The 21,197-nt window shown below is 43.9% G+C and overlaps 1 long non-coding RNA gene across 1 annotated transcript; it reads left to right on the forward strand.

Annotated features, from left to right (window-relative positions):
• The first annotated feature begins 14,118 nt into the window (after positions 1 to 14,118).
• Positions 14,119 to 20,768, forward strand: LOC146344961 (uncharacterized). The gene is made up of 3 exons (XR_014792368.1): positions 14,119 to 14,545; positions 16,092 to 16,258; positions 19,134 to 20,768. It is a non-coding gene; the product is annotated as an uncharacterized LOC146344961 (long non-coding RNA).
• The last annotated feature ends 429 nt before the right edge of the window (positions 20,769 to 21,197 follow it).

Genomic DNA, 21,197 nt, shown 5'->3' on the forward strand with positions numbered 1-21,197 from the left:
TATGCAAAGCCAAATTTATTATATTTATATCTTCGCCCAAAGTACTCCGAAGGTGGCAGTTACAATTGTATTTCAAGGAGTTCAATGATAAAATCAAACAATCTGATAAAAGGCAAACACAATAATAAAAACAGTAACGGGATAAAAACTGGGACACCACATTCATAAAGGGCCTCTCTGCAGTTGTCCTTTCCTAATTCAGAGGCTGAGGGTGCCCTGAGAGGGCATCTACAAGCATAACACATGAGCAGGCATATGTGGGAAAAGATGGGCCTTCTGCTACCAAGGTACACTTTAAATTATTATTGGAAATGGACTTACACCAAATGAAATGGTTTCAGAAATTGAATGATGAGTTCCCTTGAGCCAGTCCCAGTTATCAGGGGAGGGTACATGTTATTGGACCCAGAGATCCAGCTTCCAGCCTGTTAAGTTCCCTTGGCCCCCCTCCTTCCTCATGCACACACACAAGAAGAGAGGCTTCAGTCTCACGCCTTTAATTTGCTACCAACAGGTTCATTACAGATGCAAATGCTCAAAGACTCTCAGGCTACAAAGGAATGACAACAGGGGATCCAAATGGGAGCTACGATATTGCAGCAGTTTGAAACAAGCCTTGCTGGCTAGAATAACTTAGGGAGGGATGCCCCTCCCTTCCAGTGATGCTCCCCTACATCGACCCTCATGCATCACCCACTGGATCGGATCGACCATCTGAGCTCCGCCTCTAACTTTTCCCTCTTAGCTCTGCACCACAGTCCAGCATCCCTCAGGTCACACCTTGCACTCTCCTCCTCCTCCTCTTCCTCCTGGGTTCTCATGGAGGAGGGAAAGGGGGAGGGCTTCAGGCCCAGCCATCTGGGTGTTAGCATCCTGAGAAGCATGCCTATCCATATCTGAACTCACTTGGGAAGATGCCTCCCCCAGTTCTGGCTGTTTCCCTTCTGAATCTGAACTGCTAACTATCTCCATATGCTCAGAATCAATCCTGACACCGCCCCCTGGCCCAGGTTGCAACCCAATTATTGTGAGGGGGGGGCGGATTGAGGCTGAATTGTAGATCATGCTTGAAGATATTTATGGGAACTTCTTTCCATGTATCTATGTATCTTCACCGGTCCTTCTCCGGGAGCCCCTGCCAAAGGAAGGGAGGCAGGTGGCTACCAGGAAGAAGGCTTTTCTGCCAGTAAAGGCCCTTGGTTGTAGAATGAGCTTCCCAGAGAGGCTCACCTGGCCTCTCTGTTGTGCTCTTTCTGGCACCAGGTGAAGACTCTTTTATTTTCCCAAGCATTTTAGTCTTTTAGCTCTGTTGTTTTAAATCTGTTATTGTATTTTAAATCTCTGCAATTGCTGCTAGGTTTTATTTTGGTTTGTACTTGTATGTTGTAGTTCTAAACTTTTAAATTTAATATTGTATCTTATGATGAATGTTGTGGTTTCAATTGTTATGAGAGCTTTGGCTATTGGGCAGTATAGAAAGGTAATCAATAAATAAATAGTTCTTGCAGAATGTGTTGGAGCCAATTGGAAGCGGTGCTAGAGCTGAACAAACAACATTATAGATTAGGGAGTTGCTGTTGGCTTAGGCCCTTCTTGAGAAGAGAAAGAGTGTGCTATGCAAATAAAGTGGGACTTGTAGTTTGAGAGACAGAGAAATTTGTAAGCCACAGTTGGACATTGCCTTATTAGGACCAACCAAAATGCCACACAAAATTATTCACCCTTTTGAGTTCAACTCTTCATCAAGCTAGGTCAGCCTTCCCCTACCTGGTGTCCAACACATCTGGGGCCTGTTTCCATGAGTGATTTACTCTGAACTGGCTGCGTGTTGAGATCGTTAGGGATATATGATGTGACCATCCAACAGCCACCCTGGAGCTTATCGTGGAAAAAAACGGATTTCCTAAAACTGTATAAAGTCCGATTCTTTTCCTTAAGTCGGGGGCTCCCCGGTATAGATGCTGTGCGCCCCAACCCCTGCATGGACCTCGGGTATGCTAGTCCTGCCCAGGGGTGTGCCTTTCACCGTGACCCCGGTCAAGGTGTGTTTCCTGTGTGTATCCCCTCCCTGCACAAACCAATTAGTGTCTAGTCAAAAGTAACTCCCATTGCGCTGAATGAGGCTTGACCTCTGAATGCCTACAGAACTTACAGAGATCCCCCTCAATTGACATGGCACAGTTTAAAGCCCAGTTCCCTAAGTGCAGTAAAGCGCGATCTCGAGGTGCCGATTCTCCTTTGTTTGTTGTCAGCAGTCATGCTGACAAGATAAATCTGAACATACAACCCTTGTCAACCTGGTGGAGGGCCTGGAGGAGTGGGAACACTGTGAACCTGTTTTTCGCAAATAACTGGCTCTGCTCTCTGCTTCTGTAATATCTCTTCTTATGGAATTGTCGCAGTTCTGACTGATGGTCTTCTGAACAGCTCATTTCCCCAAACTTGAATCTGTACTTAGTTTTGTTAGGAGGGAAGAGATATTTTCTCTTCCTCCTAGAGACAGGAGAGATAGTCGGAGCTTAGCTAGGCCATAGTCAGTTGTATGCCAACTTCATCTGCAGAATTTATGAGTTTATATAGTTCTGCCTTGTCCCGGGCCTGTTCTGACTTCTCCTGGCATTGATCTTTCTTGCTGTCATATGCTTCCTGGGCCTACAACAGCCCATGGATTCTGGGTGGCTTGTTACCCACTGCAACAACCTACCCTGGCCAGATTCGCACAACACAGGAGCCACACTGCTGAAGGTAATTATGCTGATCCCCCTGGCATGTGTCCGACATGTGTGGAGGGCACGGTGGGGGGCAGGAAGAAATAACCCACTATGGCTTATTTCCCCTCTGTGATCACACAAACCCCGGTCAATGCAAGTGCTATGCCTTCCAGGTTGCAGCTCAGGAAACCAGCAAAGACCCAAGCCAGAGAAGGGTTGTTTACCCACTGAGAAAGAGCTGGTACCAACCAGACTGGATGTTCTTCCTAAGAACAACCAATCAATGCATGATAGCAGATAGTAAGGCCTGATCAGTTGCTGACAGATCTCTACAGGGAAAATTAAAACAAAGACTAGGGGAGAATCTCCACGGCGATGGATTTAGTTTGGATTAAAAAATCTGGATTAGCCTGGGGCTCTGGGCAGGTCAGATGCAGTTTACTGCAAATTGTTTGGGTGGTTACTGGGTGGCGTCTCATCCAAGTCATCATTTAGAGAGCCTGTTCCCTCCCTCCCACTCTCACCTTGTTCCACCCCTTCTGCCTTCTCTGGCCAGTGTGTGTGTTAGCACTCCCAACCTCCCCATCCTATGTCTGGACCTCCTCCACCCATTCTTTTTTTATTTATGTACCCTCCACAACTGCAATAGCACAATAGTGACAGGACTAAATGTGACCCCTCATATTACCACATTAGTGGGGACACTCAATCACTCAAATCACTTTAGGTAGCCTTCTTTCAATCTTCTTTGTGAACCCAGTCCTCCAGAGCTCCCCCCACCCCCAATTTCACTGCATCCCAGCAAACTGCTTCAAATTCAGTCTTCAAATTCAGATTTCAGCGTGCCCATTTTGGAAGGGATTCTCCTTATTTTTATCATCATCATTGTCGTCGTCGTCCCTCTTTTTGTTTCTCAGAACTCCTCTGAGAGATGTGGGCTGCAATTCAAACCCACTTGAGGGGAGGAAGCCCCACTGAACTCAACGGGGCTTGCTTCTGAGTAGAGATGCATAGGGTTGCAGTGTTCCCCATTTCTACCTCCCCACCGCACCCTACCCCACCCCAATTTCACTGTATCCCAGCAATCTGCTGTGGAATTACTGCTCCCCACCTCATTTTTCCCCATCTGTGCACTTTTGCCTACTGCTTCCCCCCTCTCTTTCTGCCTTTCTCCATCCCCCTGCAATGACAAGGCAAGATTGCTACGATGAAGCAGTCAAGGGGAGAAGTGATTTTACATAACAGAGGACCTACAGAACATCAAAGAAGCACAACTTCTAATCTGGATTTAAGAGAGCAAGGAGAAGCAAAAGAGCACTTTAGGGTGAGTCACTACAGTTAGCCTTTAACCCTTTCACTGCAGGGGAGTGAGATTTATTTCTGACTTCTGAATAAACATGGATAGAAGACGTGGGGAGGGGAGTAACGTTAAAGATTGAAACCAGCTTCAACTCCCCCACAGGCGGCAGTGGTGGGTAAAACTGGAGTGCTTACTTCAGTTTTACGATGGAGCAGCAATGCGCTATTCTGATGTTGCGCTTTTAAGGGGATTTTTTTTTTTTAAGGTAGAGGCTGCTGAGCACAGCATACCTATACTTTCGGGGGGATGGCCGCCAGAGGTTAGTGGTAAGCAAAGCGAAGTAAATACCATGAAGTAGCTCAGAACTCCTGAAGGGCCACCTACAAAATGGTGGAAGCATCAGGGAAACATTGGGGGAACACCCTTTGACTGGGGTCAGTGAGGTCATGACCAGGTGAAAGACACACCCCTGGGCAGGGCTATCATGCCAGTGTAAATGAGAAGGGTTGGTACACACTGCAACAGAAGCACAGACAAGCCAAATTAAGGAAAACAATCAGACTTAAAGTAGTCTCAGAAAAACTGTTTTTTCTGCAAAAATCTCTGGGATGGCTGAGAGATGGCCACGACATCATGTGCCCCAAATGACCTCCAAATGCAGCCAACTTGAAGTACATCGCTTGTGGAGACACCCCTTAGGGGACAATATGACAGATATAACAACGGCCAAATGGGGCAGAACACACCTCACTCCGTCTAATGGTAGGTGTTATGTCTTGTGCTGATCAGGGTAAAGAAGGCACACACACCAGCTTGTAGGGTGAGCTAACAATGAACTTTACTTTTCCCAGTAGGGCTCGCTCTGACTCTTTTGCTACAGACACATAAGCTCAAAGTGCATTTATAGTACTTTCACACACACACACACACACACACCGGTCTTACTCTTAGAATATCTTGCATTTAGGTTTGCTACATTATTTATTCCTATAAACATTTTAGGCCTTAAAGGACTGACAGTTATGATAGCCTCACTCATGTAAACCTTGTTCTTTGTTCATAAAGGCTCTAGCTGCTAAACTGTCTTTTATGACAAACTTAAAGAGAGTAGTTTGTTAGTTTACCTGTGTTGCTGTAGCTTGGGATGTGATTTTGCTGGCCAGCGCCAATTGGAAATCAATATATATATTAATTAGATATGTGTGTGTCTGCCAGTTTCAATGCACTTTGCATTTATTTATTTATTTATTTATTCATTCATTCATTCATTCATTCAGAGGTTAGCCACTAACATTTATTTCACCTTTTATCAGCATGCAGCAGCCCATGGTTAACAATGAACGGTTATGCAAATACAATGATTGTATTGACTTGACTTGCAGGATTTTGTTCTTTTGACAAGGAGATAGAATGCCTGTGCAGAAGAAGAGAATATAATAGAATAACTGAACAACAATGAACTCACATGGATTGAAGCTTCAGCTTGTAAACAGGAGATCTCATTAGCTAGGCCTCATGAGTACATAAACTCTCCACAATGTACTGTAAGGCACGAGAGCATGTCTGCATTTATTTATTTATTTCAGATAATTTCTGTATCGGTTTTAATTTGTTTTTAAGTCTCAAAATTATCTATGGAATAATAAAATGCAAAACAGTATATTGAATTCCTTGTGAACATTAAAGACATTGAGAATAGAAAATTCCAGGAAACCTACTGTAAACTGCAGGGCCAAATTGTAGTGTGGTAACATTTGGGCTTCATTCTAAGTCAGAAGCACCTCCTAATCCAAAACTCCCAATACAATGCCTTCAAAGCTGCCTGCTCCCTTCAAAAACATATTTTAAAATTTAAAAGTCCTTGAAAACCATTAGGGTGCCAGGTTCTCCTTCCTGTTCTTGAACCTGCCAATAATCAGGAGTTAGGCAGGCCAAAGGTAAGGAAAGAGTTGCTTCCTGGCCCCACCCGATCTTCTTCCACCCACATAGACCTTTCCCTTTGCTTTCTCTCTCTTTCCACTCCCTTGCTATTTCTCTGCCCCCCACCTCTTTACTGAACATCCGGCTCAGCAGAAAATGTCTTTGCAACCAGAAGCACCCTCCTTTGATGCTGTGTCAGCATGATCTTTCCCAGGCTTTGCTCTTCCTGCTGTCTCTTATCACAAGCTCACAAACCATCCAGGACATGTTGTTGTTAATTCTGCTAAGACCTTGGAAGTTGCACACTTCTCCTCCTTAGCTCACAGCCTGCTGGAACCCACCATCTTTTATATCACACACACACACACACACACACACACACACATTTATTGCACTACACTGACATGGCATTGCATGGCAGGGATCTGCGACCGATGTATGACTTGCCAATTCTTGGTATAAAGCATGGAATTGGGCTCACAGGAAGCTTCCTGGTCAGATAGCCTTCCAATCCCCTGCTCCACCATTTCCATAGTGCCATCTTCCCTTCCTTTTTGGTAAAGTTCCCCAGTCTTCAAGTACTTGAAAGGCTGTCACAGAGAGGAAGGCCAGGATCTCTTCTCCATCATCCCAGAGTGCAGGACACGGAATAATGGGCTCAAGTTACAGGAAGCCAGATTCCGGCTGAACATCAGGAAAAACTTCCTGACTGTTAGAGCAATACAACAATGGAACCAATTACCTGGGGAGGTGGTGGGCTCTCCCACACTGGAGGCCTTCAAGACAAGGCTGGACAGCCATTTGTCTGGGATGCTTTGACTTGGATTCCTGCATTGAGCAGGGGGTTGGACTCCATGGTCTCCTAGGCCCCTTCCAAGCTCATCTGATGCATGCTGACACCACCGCTGCTGCAGTGAAATGTTTGTCTGAGTGGGCTGCAAGCAAGAACCAATTGGAGCAGTGAGGGAGCAATGGCAAGGTGTTGGAGGACAGAGCTGTGTGTGCCATGCAGCTTGCCCTCCCTCACTTAAGGTGGCCTGCTATCCACGGGTGCATCCCTTTGCCCGTGTTGAAATAAGATTCAGTTGTTAGCCCAGCTGGCTTTTGCACATGGAATGAGAGTTGGGGTGATGGTTACCTTGTTCTTCGCCTCTTGGGACAGCCCTATTTGCTATTGAGCAAGGACAGCAGGAGAGCATTTCCCCATCAATGTGTCATCTTAACTCTGTTTGGGGTGCTGCGGTGTTCTGAGTATCTGTACTAGCGTTGTTATCAGTGTCATGTGTCAGATGTTGGGGTCCATAAGGGTCAGGCCCCAAGCTGTCAGGTGTCCTTGTCTAGATGGAACTGGCTCTCAGTCCAATGAGAGGAGAGATGCATGATCCATGGCAGGCAAGGGTCGACAACCTCCCATCCAAAGATCTGGAGGGCCAAAGCCTGGGATGGGATCTGCTGATTGCCTGGTCAGGTGGTGTAGTTTGTAATGTACTCCTGCCAAAGTGGCATCTTTGAGAAACCCAATCTGCAAGATTTGTAAGATAAGCACTGCATTGGTGGCATGAGAGGTAAGGACCTAAAGTAGGGATATGGGAACGTGTGGCTCTTGAGATAGTATTTGAATACAACTCCCATCAGCCCTAGCCAGCAGAGCCAATGGGGTGGGATGGTGGGAGTTGTAGTCCAACAACACCTGGAGGGCCACATGTTCCCCATCCCTGCCGTAGAGCCTGGCTCCAGTGTACAGCTAGGCAATTTTACATGCTGAATTTAACGGTCTCACGGGGGCCCACCTTTACACAGCCACGTGTGTTGCTTCAGTTGTGGAGCACTAACATTTCTCATCTCTCCTCTACTTAGCTATTTCATGCTTTACAGCTCCTCCACACAGAAATCAGGCAACTGTGAGATTATTGCGGTATTTGATTACCTATCTAATATTATAATAACACCTTCAACTGACTTTAAAAATATAGAAGAAGTTCCATCAATATCGTAGATGTAAGGGGATTAGATGTAGAGAGTCTCATACAGCGTTACTGTAAGCAGTTCCAGAGGAGGAACCGAGTTACTCTGTTGCAGCAAAAACAATGAAGAGTTTTGTGGCACTTTCAAGATGAACACATTTCTTATGGTTTCTGATGAAGTGGACAACAGCGTCCACAAAGGTTGATGCCATGACAAATGTCTTAGTCTTTACAGTGCCATAAGACTCTTCATTGTTTCATAATGGCAGATTTCCCCCCTAAGAATAATTGCCACATGGGCAGGGGATTTTTGTCGCGATTGTGGCTGGGCAGGGACGGGTGAAATGCTGTGGTCCCAATGAAAATCTCCCTTCCCGCACGCATCTATTCTTTAGTTTTTTTTAAACCCCAGATGTGATTTCCTACTCTTGCCATTAAAGTAACATCTGGTTTGGTCCTGAGACAGTAGAACCTTGGAGTGGTAGAAAAGACTGTACCACTTGTTCTGTATAACTGTGGTTCTAGCTAAAGACATTTTGTTGAATTCAAATATTTACAAATTTTATTCCAACTAAGTCCCAACTAAGTTTTATTCTAACTAAGACCCACATAGGCAGAGATTATTCAGGCAAGAGGGAGCCCACATAATAGAAGCTCCTTTAAGAAATCCCAGAGCCATTTAAAAATCCCAGAACCGTTGTTTGTTATTAGTGCCATTTTAATTAAAATTTTATGTTTAATTATTTTTTATTTCACTTATATCCTGCCTTTTTTCCTTTAAGGAACCCAAAGGGGCTTACATTATCTTCCTCCTCCTCTCTATTTTATCTCACAACAACCCTGTGAGGTAGGTTACGCTGACAGTCAGTGCCTGGCCCAAAGTCACCCAGTGAGCTTCATGTGTGATTGTCTGAAAGACAAATCATGGGTAAACTTTTGGTAAGTCAACAACCCATACTCTGCGCTGTCATTACATGTGAACCAGGTCTTAGAGTAGACCCACTGAAATCAACAGGACAAATTACAACTTAAGTTCCATTGAGTTCTATGGGTGTACTCTATGCATGACAAAATCTAGATCCAGCCCCATAGGTTAAGTGGGGATTACCCTCAGGTAAATGGGCATAGATTGCAGCCTTACTGTGTTTAAGCTACTTTGTATGAAATTATCCTATGACTAAAATGGGCTTTCTCTAGGAAAGAAAATCTAATTTAGTTCAGAAGTTGACCTTTGTTTTTATAAAATGCTACTAATTGCATTTTAGTATCCAGTCAAAATATTTGTTTCCCAAAGACAGTGAAAGATAATGGTTGCAGCTACTAATGGGTTGTATCCAATGTTAGTCCTACTTATAGTAGACACCACTGAAATGAATGGGGCTTAATTTAGACTACAACACCATGTATTCATTTATTTACTAATATTAAGTGATATGACTTTGAGAAATGTTAACTAAATGTTAACTAATTAACTAAGGCAGTTTCTTCCCAGCATGCCCCCAGATATAGAAAGCTTAAATAGCTGCAGCTGCAGACCTTGGAAATATGGCTATATTACTAAGGCTCCCATTACTACTACTATTAGCAGTAGTCTTTAATCATTATGTTTTCTCCTTAACTTCAGTAGGGTGAGGACTTGGCCCTCTGTTTTCAACAATAATTAATATTCTATATACATCTGTCAGTTATGTTACCTATAGACAAATATTAAATGAATTCCTATAACTTCATGGAGTACAAGTGCCTGGGGCAAATTTATTGTGTGGAAATTCAGTGAAACATGATAGGGTGGTTGCTGGGTTGTGCACAACTCCCTTCTTAACTAATTGGGACAAAAGGGAAAGAGACAAGACAAGGCATCAAATTCTTACCCCTGTCGAGTGACTCTTTATAGGAGCAGATGTTTCAATGCAGGTGTGAAGCTACTGCAAGAGGCTCGGAAACTTCACACAATTTTGCTCACACATAATAGAATGCATTGCAACTTTCCACTGAAATGAGCAGAGAAAGGGGCTGTTCACACAGCCATGCAGGGTGCCTTGTTAACCACCCTGAACAACCCTACAACAAAGCTGAGCATCAGGAAAAACTTCCTGACTGTTAGAGCAATACGACAATGGAACCAATTCCCTAGGGAGGTGGTGGGCTCTTCCCCACTGGAGGGATTCAAGATGAAGCTGGACAGACATCTGTCAGGGATGCTCTGACTTTGATTCCTGTACTGAGCAGGGGGGTTGGACGCGATGGCCTGATAGGCCCCTTCCAACCCTACTATTCTATGATTCTATGATTCTAAACCATGGGTTCCCAATGGTTAACAAGCGACCGTGTGGAAAATGTCCTGGGTTCAGACAACATGCTAACCCACAATTCAACAAACAACTCATGGTTCAACAACAACCCACACTCAACCCTAAGTGTGGGTTAGTTTGTTCTGTGAACCCAGTCCCTATGTGCATCTGAGTGCACATAAATATCTGGAGGAAAAAGTGTTTAGGATCAAGACATTACTTACAGAAATGTTGGGTTGGATCCAGATTTAGTCATACTTAGTGCAGACACCCCCTTCATGGATCACTGCTCCCTTCATGAATCACTGCCTTGTTGTGGCGAAGGGGCTTGCGTAACTCAGTGAAGCCATAAGCTATGCCGTGCAGGGCCACCCAAGGTGGACAGGTCATGGCAGAGAGTTCTGACAAAATGTGGTCCACTGAAGAAGGAAATGGCAACCCACTCCAGGATTCTTGCCAAGAAAACCCCATGGGACGTATCACAAGGCTAAATTGACGCCGGAAGATGAGCCCCTCAGGTCAGAAGGTGTCCAATACACTACTGGGGAAGAGCAGAGGGTATTTCCAAGTAGCGCCAGAAAAAGTGAAGCGGCTGGGCCAAAGCCGAAAGGACACTCAGCTGTGGATGTGTCTGGTGGTGAAAAGAAAATCCGATGCTGTAAAGAACAATATTGTTTAGGAACCTGGAATGTAAGATCAGTGAATCAAGGTAAGCTGGAGGTGGTCAAACATGAGATGGCAAGATTGAACATCGACATCTTGGGAATCAGCGAACTCAAATGGACAAGCATGGGCAAATTTAATTCAGGTGACCATCATATCTACTACTGTGGGCAAGAATCCCTTAGAAGAAATGGAGTAGCACTCATAGTCAACAAAAGGGTGGGAAAAGCAGTACTGGGGTACAATCTCAAAAATGATAGAATGATCTCAGTACGAATCCAAGGCAAACCATTCAACATCACAGTAATTCAAGTCTATGCCCCAACCACTGAGGCTAAAGAAGCTGAGGGTGATCGGTTCTATGAAGACCTACAACACCTTCTAGAACTAACACCAAAAAAAGATGTCCTCTTCATCATAGGGGATTGGAATGCTAAAGTAGGAAGTCAAGAAGTAACTGGGATAACAGGCAAGCATGGCCTTGGTGTACAGAGAACACGCTGATCATAGCAAACACGCTTTTCCAACAGCACAAGAGGCGACTCTACACATGGACATCACCAGATGGTCAATACTGAAATCAGATTGATTATGTCCTTTGCAGCCAAAGATGGAGAAGCTCTATACAGTCAGTAAAAACAAGACCTGGAGCTGACTGTGGCTCAGATCATGAGCTTCTTGTTGCAAAATTTCGGCTTAAATTGAAGAACGTGGGGAAAACCACTAAACCATTCAGGTATGACCTAAATCATATCCCTTATGAATATACAGTGGAGGTGACAAATAGATTTAAGGGATTAGACCTGATAGACAGAGTGCCTGAGGAACTATGGACGGAGGTCCGTAACATTGTTCAGGAGGCAGCAACGGAATCCATCCCAAAGAAAAAAGAAATGCAAGAAAGCCAAGTGGCTGTCTGATGAGGCTTTACAAGTAGCTGAGGAAAGAAGGGAAGCAAAAAGCAAGGGAGAAAGGGGAAGATATATCCAACTGAATGCAGAGTTCCAGAGAATAGCAAGGAGAGACAAGAAGGCCTTCTTAAATGAACAATGGAAGGAAATCGAGGAAAACAACAGAATGGGAAAGACTAGAGATCTCTTCAAGAAAATCGGAGATCTCAAGGGAACGTTTTGTGCAAAGATGGGCATGATAAAGGACAAAGAAGGCAGGGACCTAACAGAAGCAGATGAGATTAAGAAGAGGTGGCAAGAATACACGGAAGAACTATACAGGAAAGATCTGAATGTCCCTGATAGCCATGACAGTGCGGTCACTGAACTTGAGCCAGACATCCTAGACAGTGAAGTCAAGTAGGCCTTAGGAAGCATTACTAACAACAAAGCTAGCGGAGATGACAGTATTCCAGCTGAGCTATTTAATATCCTAAAAGATGATGCTGTTAAAGTGCTGCACTCAGTATGCCAACACATTTGGAACACTCAGCAGTGGCCACAAGACTGGAAAAGGTCAGTTTACATTCCAATTCCAAAGAAGGGCAATGCCAAAGAGTGTTCAAACTACCGCACAATTGCGCTCATTTCACATGCCAGCAAGGTTATGCTCAAAATCCTACAAGCTAGGCTTCAGCAGTATGTGAACCGAGAATTACCGGAAGTACAAGCTGGGTTTCGAAGAGGCAGAGGAACTAGAGATCAAATCGCCAACATTCGCTGCATCATGGAGAAAGCAAGAGAATTCCAGAAAAACGTCTATTTCTGCTTCATTGACTACGCGAAAGCCTTTGATTGTGTGGATCACAACAAACAGTGGCAAATTCTTAAAGAGATGGGAGTACCAGACCACCTTACCTGTCTCCTGAGAAACCTGTACGAGGGTCAGGAAGCAACAGTAAGAACCAGACATGCAACAACCGAGTGGTTCAAAATTGGGAAAGGAGTACAACTAGGCTGCATATTGTTGCCCTGCTTATTTAACTTATATGCAGAGTACATCATGAGAAATGCTGGGTTGGATGAATCACAGGTCGGAATTAAGATTGCTGGGAGAATTATCAACAACCTCAGATACGCAGATGATACCACCCTAACAGCAGAAACCGAAGAGGATCTCAAGAGCCTCTTGTTGAGGGTGAAAGAGGAGAGTGCAAAAGCTGGTTTGAAACTCAACATCAAAAAAACTAAAATCATGGCATCTGGCCCCATCACTTCCTGGCATATAGAAGGGGAAGAAATGGAAGCAGTGACAGATTTTATTTTCTTGGGCTCCAAGATCACTGCAGATGGTGACTGTGGCCATGAAATTAAAAGATGCTTGCTCCTTGGGAGGAAAGCTATGGCAAACCTAGACAGCATAGTAAGAAGCAGAGACATCACCTTGCCAACAAAGGTCCGTATAATCAAAGCTATGGTTTTCCCAATAGTAATGTATGGCTGTGAGAGCTGGACTATAAGGAAAGCTGAGCGCCGAAGAATTGATGCTTTCGAACTGTGGTGCTGGAGAAGACTCTTACGAGTCCCCTGGACTGCAAGGAGGTCAAATCAGTCAATCCTAAAGGAAATCAACCCGGAGTGCTCATTGGAAGGACAGATACTGAAGCTGAAGCTGAAATATTTTGGCCACCTAATGCGAAGAGAAAACTCTCTGGAAAAGACCCTGGTGCTGGGAAAGACTGAAGGCAAAAGGAGAAGGGGATGGCAGAGGATGAAATGGCTAGATAGCATCACTGATGCAATGAATATGGACTTGAGCACGCTCCGGGAGAGAGCGGAGGACAGGAAGGCCTGGCATGCTATGGTCCATGGGGTCATGAAGCGTCGGACACGACTGAACAACAACAACAACAGTGCAGACACATTGAAATCTATGGGACTTCAAGTGAGTCATGATAACTTAAGTCCCATTGCTTTCAATGGGTCTACTTGAAGTATTATTAAATCTGGATACAACCTACTGTGTCCCTTCAATAGGACAGCAATTGTGCTTTTGGCATGTAATTTTGCTTCGTGGACTTGGAAGTTGATTTCTCAAATGCAGCCAGGTGAAGGATCACAATTTCCTCCAATGGTCATTAAAACAGAAATCGACATTTTTCCTTCATCCTGTTTCCTGGCTAATAAGTATTGAGAGTAATCATATTCTGGCTTCATTGGACATAGAATTACTTGTAAAAGAGGCCTTAGATTTCAGGTGTAGGGACATAATTATTTTCTCCCCCACCATTCCATTCTCAATATGGCAGTGTAATATTTAACTGTTGATGGATTGCCAGTTCCAAAGCATTGCCTGTGATGGATTCTGGGCGGATGGTCATATGACAGTGTAGCAGATGTGTAAGAACAAAGGCAGCCTTGTCAGAGCAGCTTCGTTCTTTTTAAATGGCAGCCATTTCAGTATGCAGTAGTTGGCAGCCTCCTAGATAAATTTGTTTATTCAACAAATTTGGGAGGGAGTTGCAGAAATAATGAGCAGTAACTGGTATAACAAGCAATTTACTAAACCAAAATACTGAAGCAAATGTATTCATCCAGCTGCGGTGTTTCCCTTATTTCCTTGTCTGTTGTGCTGACGGATTTCATAAAAACAGGTGCTGAGTAGCCAAATCGCATAGGAAGAGCCCAAGACAAAGGCAAAGCTGGACAATGAGGTCTGTCCTTGAAGATCAGAGTAAGAATGAAACTGTACAGGATTCCAAATAAGACAAAATGGAACTGGAGGTGAAAGGGGATCATTTGCAAGGTTAGTGTGGTTTGCAAAGCTGGGCTCCTGCTATATCCAGCCTTCCCAAATTTCATTTTTTATTCTAGTGAGCTTGATAAGGTCTATAATAGGCTAGCAAGGGGATCCTAAAAGTGTAACAAGAAAAAGAATAGTGCACAACTTGGCTGGCTTACGCCCCTCTCATCCCAGAGCCAGGACAACGGCAGCTCAAGTCCTATATAGATGCAGCCTGCCCCCCAGCTTGGATTATTATTATTTATTTAAAAGCTCATAGAACTAGTTCCCTAGGCTTTATACAACAGTTCAAAACAGAATAAAATAATAGGACTCACAATGGAATCACTGAAATGCAGAAAAACCCACTAAGTATATAATACCGCACTATACAATAGAATAAAAAATGCAACGCTATCTAAAATATTTAAAATATATAAAACAAGCGAGTGGACCCCGCTTCACATGTGTGGGGATAGCTGTTACATTGATACAGCAAAGGCTGAAAGCCAATGTACACCTGGCAGAGTTGGACACATTGTGCCCAGCTTGTCTGAGTGGAGCCACACTTGCGGGCATTTCTAGGCACAGCACCGGCCAGGTGCACCCCTAAAGCCCCTTAAGGGAGGGGGTCTGTCTACTCCATTCCATGGGGGGGGGGGCTGCTGCACAGCAGGAGGCAGGCATATAACTCTGTCCATTGGGCCTACTACTCTCCCCTGGCTTCCAAATGAATGGCCTCTAAAGCTATGTGCTGGTTAGGGAAGTCTGCCCCTGTGGCTGAAGATGTTATTGCATGCTTCAACCGCATGGACACATTTAAATTAATTTAAATTATTTAATGCACTTCAAAAACAAAACAAAGTAACTTTAAGGTGCACACCACTAGGGTCTCCTTGGTATGCATGCCACATTTCAGGTGTCTAGGTATCATGGTCTTGGAGCTATGGGGCAGACGGATGGACAGACAGATAAACACAAAACACACACACACACTTTTATTATAGATGTTCCCTTTATACATCTCTCTATACATGTTCTCTCTATACATCTATAATATAGATATTATAGATGTTCTCTCATTATAGGAGAGAGAACAAAAAAGCCTCAGCCTGGTTCCAGAAAGATGGGTTCAAGGTGAGATTCACTAAAGAGAGCTTTCCAAAGCCAGGGGGACACCAGTGAGAATCCCCTGTCTCATAGCCACCCTCTGAACCTTGTATTGAGAGGGCCCTTGAAGAAGGGCTTCCGAAAAGGCCATTAAGGCATGGGTACATATGGGAAGAGGCATTCTATCAGGTTCCAAGATCCCAAGCCATGTAGACACTTATAGTTCAAATCCAACACTCTGAATTGGGGCCAGAAATGAATTGGAAGCCAGTGAAGGCAAGAAAGGACCAATGTAATATCAGTAGTGCCATTACGTCTCTAAATGTATCCAGCCCAGCCTGGCGGTTGCAAGTAGATGTGTCAGCAACAAAGCTCAACCTGGGTTGTTCTGCATCCTATCTTCCACCCTCCCCGTCATCATAATTCAGGCACTGCCTATATGATTACCTCTGCATGATAGCTTAATGACCTGGGGTGAACAGGAAGAAGTGGATGAATTACAGAGAATAGAAGAGGAGGAGGAGTGCGAGAAAAGAGTAAGCATCACAGAAGAAAAGGGAATGTGGAATGGGGCTATACGAGTGGAGCCTGCAACAACATCATGCAGTATGGAGTGCTCCTGTTCAGGTAGGGATGTACGGATTGTGAAAAATCTGTTCTGTCGGTGTTTCATGGATTGTCAAGCTCCTTTTGTTCCACCCATTGACGGAACTGGATTTTTTTGTTTCTGAATTTGCACAAATTCGCACATGTGAAAATACACAAATCCCCCCCAAATGTGCGTTTTCATGCTTTAGCCTATGGGGAAAATGTGCATTTTTTGATGTTTTTTTTAAAAAATTATGTATATTTCTATGACACAAATTTCGGGAAAGTTAGTAAAGCGGTCCGCAAGTCCACAGAATCCACTCGGGAAAAGCTGGTTCACTGAGAAATCTGCGGGCCAGATTCATGAAAATCCAAACTGATTTGGTTGTGTTGCGGATTTCTCTGACAGCTCTACATTCAGGGTTCTAGTCAGTAAGCCATGCCCTCCTCCATCCCCCACCCCCACCCCATTTCAACAGCTAGCATTTCGGGCCCCCAGAGAATGTGTAGTCCTCACTGGACTATTTTGAGTCTCTCTCCATACCCTGATTTTAGGTGATTTTTCCCCGACAGTCTTTTTGTACTTCTGCAGACACTAGAGTCCCCCCCCCCCCCGGTCTGCTGCTAGTTCCCTCTTGGGTGGGGATGGTGCTGTTTGGCCAAATGGAGACAGGCACTCTGATAATTGAGCTTGCTATTAGTATATTGATGAAATAATACCCATTATCTGGAGCTTTTCAAGATTGATTTTCAGCACTTAACATGTTACTGAAACCAGTCTATTCCCTTGTCACACAAAGGACCATTATATCAATTATATTTTGTTTGTTTGTTTTAAAATGCTGCTTAACAACTAGCAATTCATTACTCTGCATGCTAATAAAATGTCCAAGGTATTTATTTATATGTATATTATTTATGTTATTATTTATTTATATTACACATTAATTACACCCCTCTTTTCAGCTCTCAAAAGAAGATCAAGCCCCTAGGATCTGGGGTAGGGGGAACTTGAACTCTCCCCCCCACACACACACACACTGCACTCCTGATCCAGATCAGGCCCCCTGCATCTGCAGTATATATTGCCAAACAGTTATCCATTTTCCTTGATGGATCACTATTTGACAATATATCTTGGAGGTACAGGGCCCCCGATCTGGATCAGAACCGTAGTGGGGGGAAAGGGTTAAAGCCCCTTAAGGTTTGAATCCGGAATGGGAGCCATTTGCTTAGAGGAGCTGCTAGAGACATCTTTAAAATAATGTGTGTTTTGACCCTTATTTTCTAGAATTTGGTGCCAATGCCACAGTTGTTGGCATCTAGAAACACCTATTACACAACAAAGTGATGTTTAAATTTTTGACAGAACTGTCCTGGGTTTGCTGAGACAGATTTTTTTTATGCCTCAGTTGGGATAAATTGGGAACAAAATTGTTATCAATTCTAGAAAATCTTGAAAGATTGCCTTCTGGAATAAGGAAATTTCTATTACTGTAGTTGGATTTTTATTTATAATGAAGATGTACGTGCTTAGTTTTTTGTGTTTTTTGTTTGTTTTAAAAGGACAAGATAAAATGAGGAATGCAGTTTCCTCCCCTGCCCCACCCCCATAAAGGCTGTTATCAAATGGTGCGCATTTCGTTCAAATCCATTTTCATTAAAAGCCTACAATCACTCACCCGGTAAGGCAATCACCCACCCATTGGCCACAGTATACCACAGCTAGGTCTGGATTTTTGTTTTTTTGTGAAACAAGATTACTTTCCCCCCGATCCCTCTCTGATAAAATCACAACAGCAGAAATCAGTGTCGGTTTAATGAAAACGAATATTCAGTGGTTATGAATCAATCAATAAAAGTGTGTGTGAGTGTGAGCGGGGCTGTTAAGTGAAAGCTTGCCAAGCTCATTAGATTCTTTTATGATTGCACATTTAGAATCATTATATAAGGAGAACTACAACTTCCATAATGATGGAGATAGAATTTCATTTCAAGCATGATAAACTGAAGCAAAAGAGGAAAGGAATCCATGAGGACAAGGAATGAACGAAGTATATGCACTCCTTCACAAATGCTCATATAGATATTTTAAAATCCAGTTGTCTTTTAAGAATGGCAACACGGGATATTAGCTGTTTGGGATGTATTGATAAGGTATGGGTTGGATCCAAATTTACACTGGATCAACTGCGCTGATGGAAGTGGACTTCCTCACTCCTCCTTCCCATGGCAGCCCCTCCAGGCCCATGGAAATGATAGTCAGGAAAGCCTGCTGAATGGGGTGAGCTATGGTCTGGAGTCTGTGGGAGGGGGAGGTATCCCCCAAAATTGGGCAGAGGGACCTTCTGTGAGCAGAACCCCTCTCATGGAAGGCCCCTTCTTCTCATGGAAGGCCGATCCTTGATCCAACTATATGTATATATTAAGAACATTACTTAGTGACTGGGCCTGCCTTCCCAACAACTCCAAACTTACATATGAAAAGATCCCAGCCAGTTTCAACCAGTAAGCCCATTATTTTAAAAAATCTTAAGTTTATGATTGAGTATTTGGAAAGAAAGAAATGAAATGAGCCTATTCAGATTGCCTAGCATAGTGCCAACTTACCACACACTCTAGGGGGCACTACTGAGCTACATCACAGTATAAGTGTTTGTACACAGGGAGACAAACATTCCTCCCTGTGTGACAAACAGGGTGGCATGCCTGTTATATCTTACACCAGCTTTTCTACACGAGGCTGTTAATCCGCTGTATCTACTTCCAGTTTCATCACACAGTTGAGCTCTGAGCTCTGCACAAAGAGCTTTTCCTTTCCTGCTTTTCCACTACATAATCTCTAGATGGCACTGTTCTAAAGCGGAATAATGCAATTACATAAGTGGGAAAATATGTTTTCTTTTGCATTCAGAAATAATACTCCATTTTCCCAACTCTAAAAAGAAGCGAAACTAGAGGATCATGACATCGTCTGAAGAATCCCTATACAACCATGAATAAGGAATGACGAGTGCACAATACATGCCTCATGTAGAAAAACTCCAGCCTTCCCCAACCTGGTGCCCTCCAGATGTGTTGAACTCCAACTTGTGTCATCTCCAGCCAGCATGACCAAACAGTGTTTCAGCCTACTTCTTTCCATACGACGATTGCATTCTCTGGGTTTCCTGCCCATCTCCACTTTATGATCACGGAAACAACAGTGAAATGACTGCTTCTCTGCTTTTATCACTGGTTTAAGTATAAATACTGGGTGGTAAATATTGCCACACCTTGTTCAGAATCTTCATTTGAACAGTACAAGAAGAGTTAGTATCTGCAGAGCCCAAGCGTCAGGAGATCTGAGGCCTCCAACAGACAGCCCAATCCACCAAGGAAATAGACTGCACAAGCAGCCTTCGGTTCAGCAAGGCTGGCTGAAGTCTGCCATGCAGCCTCCACTAGAGCAAAATGAGGCTGTGCGGCAGAACTAGGGAGACTGTCAGCGCAAGTCTCTGTCAAGTTCCTTGTATTGGCCCCAGGAGCGTAGCCAAGTCATTTATAGTGTTAGAGGGGCCTAGAGATCCATAATGCTTGCTTAAGTTCATTATTGGTGCAATTCGCATGCTAGTAAGCCTCTGAGCATGTGCAGATGAGTCAAAAGGCCGGTAACAGCCTTCTCAGTGCATTCCTTTCTAATGAGGAGAAAGCCTTATCAAGCACTCTGCCTGGGAAGCAAAGTTTGTTTACAGGTAGCTGTGCTTGAGAAGCAAACACTTCTAGCCTATGCTGGGAATGAGGGCTAGGGGTGCTTGCTAGTGTTGTGCTGCCTCATTGCTGACATGTAGAGTATAAGACCCATTGTACCCCATGGCTCGTGGTTCAGTGAAGCTGTCTGATCCAACCATTAGGTATGTCTGTGCGCTGTAAGTACCCAGTAAAGTACTCCTTGTAAGTAAACCTTTGAGTCTGATTTATCACTATTTTGGCACATCTAACCTAAGAGTTCAATGCCCACGGCCAGGGCCATACACTCCTGTGCATCCTACTCCACCTAACTAGCCAAAATCTGGTTACAGAATCTCCTGTACCCGTGTCCTTTACAGAAGAACTATATGCTATACAGTAAACTATCCCAGACCTATTGTGAATCCATTACGAGTTCTTGAAGGTCATAAGACTTGCATTCTAGGCTAATGTATTTAAGAGAATTGGCTGCCTAACAACGACTGTTTCAGGGTTGTGTCTACAATCTCCTCAACACAACATAGGAATTTCACTGTAATATAATACTGAATCATTCATATTGGAGTCAGTCTCTGCCGTCCAGTATTCTTCCAGGCCTCCAGGTGGTGTTAATAATATATCACAGAGAAAAGACTGCACAGACGAATGCATAGGCATAATGGTGCAATATTGAACAAGGTATTGAATGGATTTCATGCTTCCTGTGGCACTGCAGTTTGAGAACTGAACACTAATGAGAAATGTCAGTTTCATACTTCTTTTGTGGTGGAGTGTATGGAATAAAACTGGACCATTGCCCTAAGTCTCGGGGCCTAACGTGATGTTACGCACGCTTGCATGCAACTTTCTCTTGATGTGTTCCTTAATGAAAAATAGCAGCAGGAGCAATCTTGAATGGAGCCCTGGGGCATCTCTGTGCAAAAGGTCCTGGGTCCAATCTTTCACTTCTCCAGCCATGACTGGGCAGGATTCCTATCTGAAACTTTGGAGAGCCACTACCAGCCAGAGTACACAAACTGAACTAGATGAACCAATAGTCTGACTCAACGTAAGGAGGCTCTCTGTACTCCGAAGGAGAAAAGATATGGGAATTGTAACCTTTTCCCCTGTGGGAACAAAGATACAGGGGAAATTTAGGTGGGAAAATGCATTTGTGCATCCAACATGAGGTCTGAAATGGGAATCTACCTGCGTTCAACTGAACATACTTCAAATCCTGCACATGGTTGGGAACTCTACATGACTAAGG

Source organism: Heloderma suspectum, chromosome 5 (assembly GCF_057233095.1).
Source record: "Heloderma suspectum isolate Gila_16-S chromosome 5, 16-S_ref, whole genome shotgun sequence".
NCBI classification, from domain to species: domain Eukaryota; kingdom Metazoa; phylum Chordata; class Lepidosauria; order Squamata; family Helodermatidae; genus Heloderma; species Heloderma suspectum.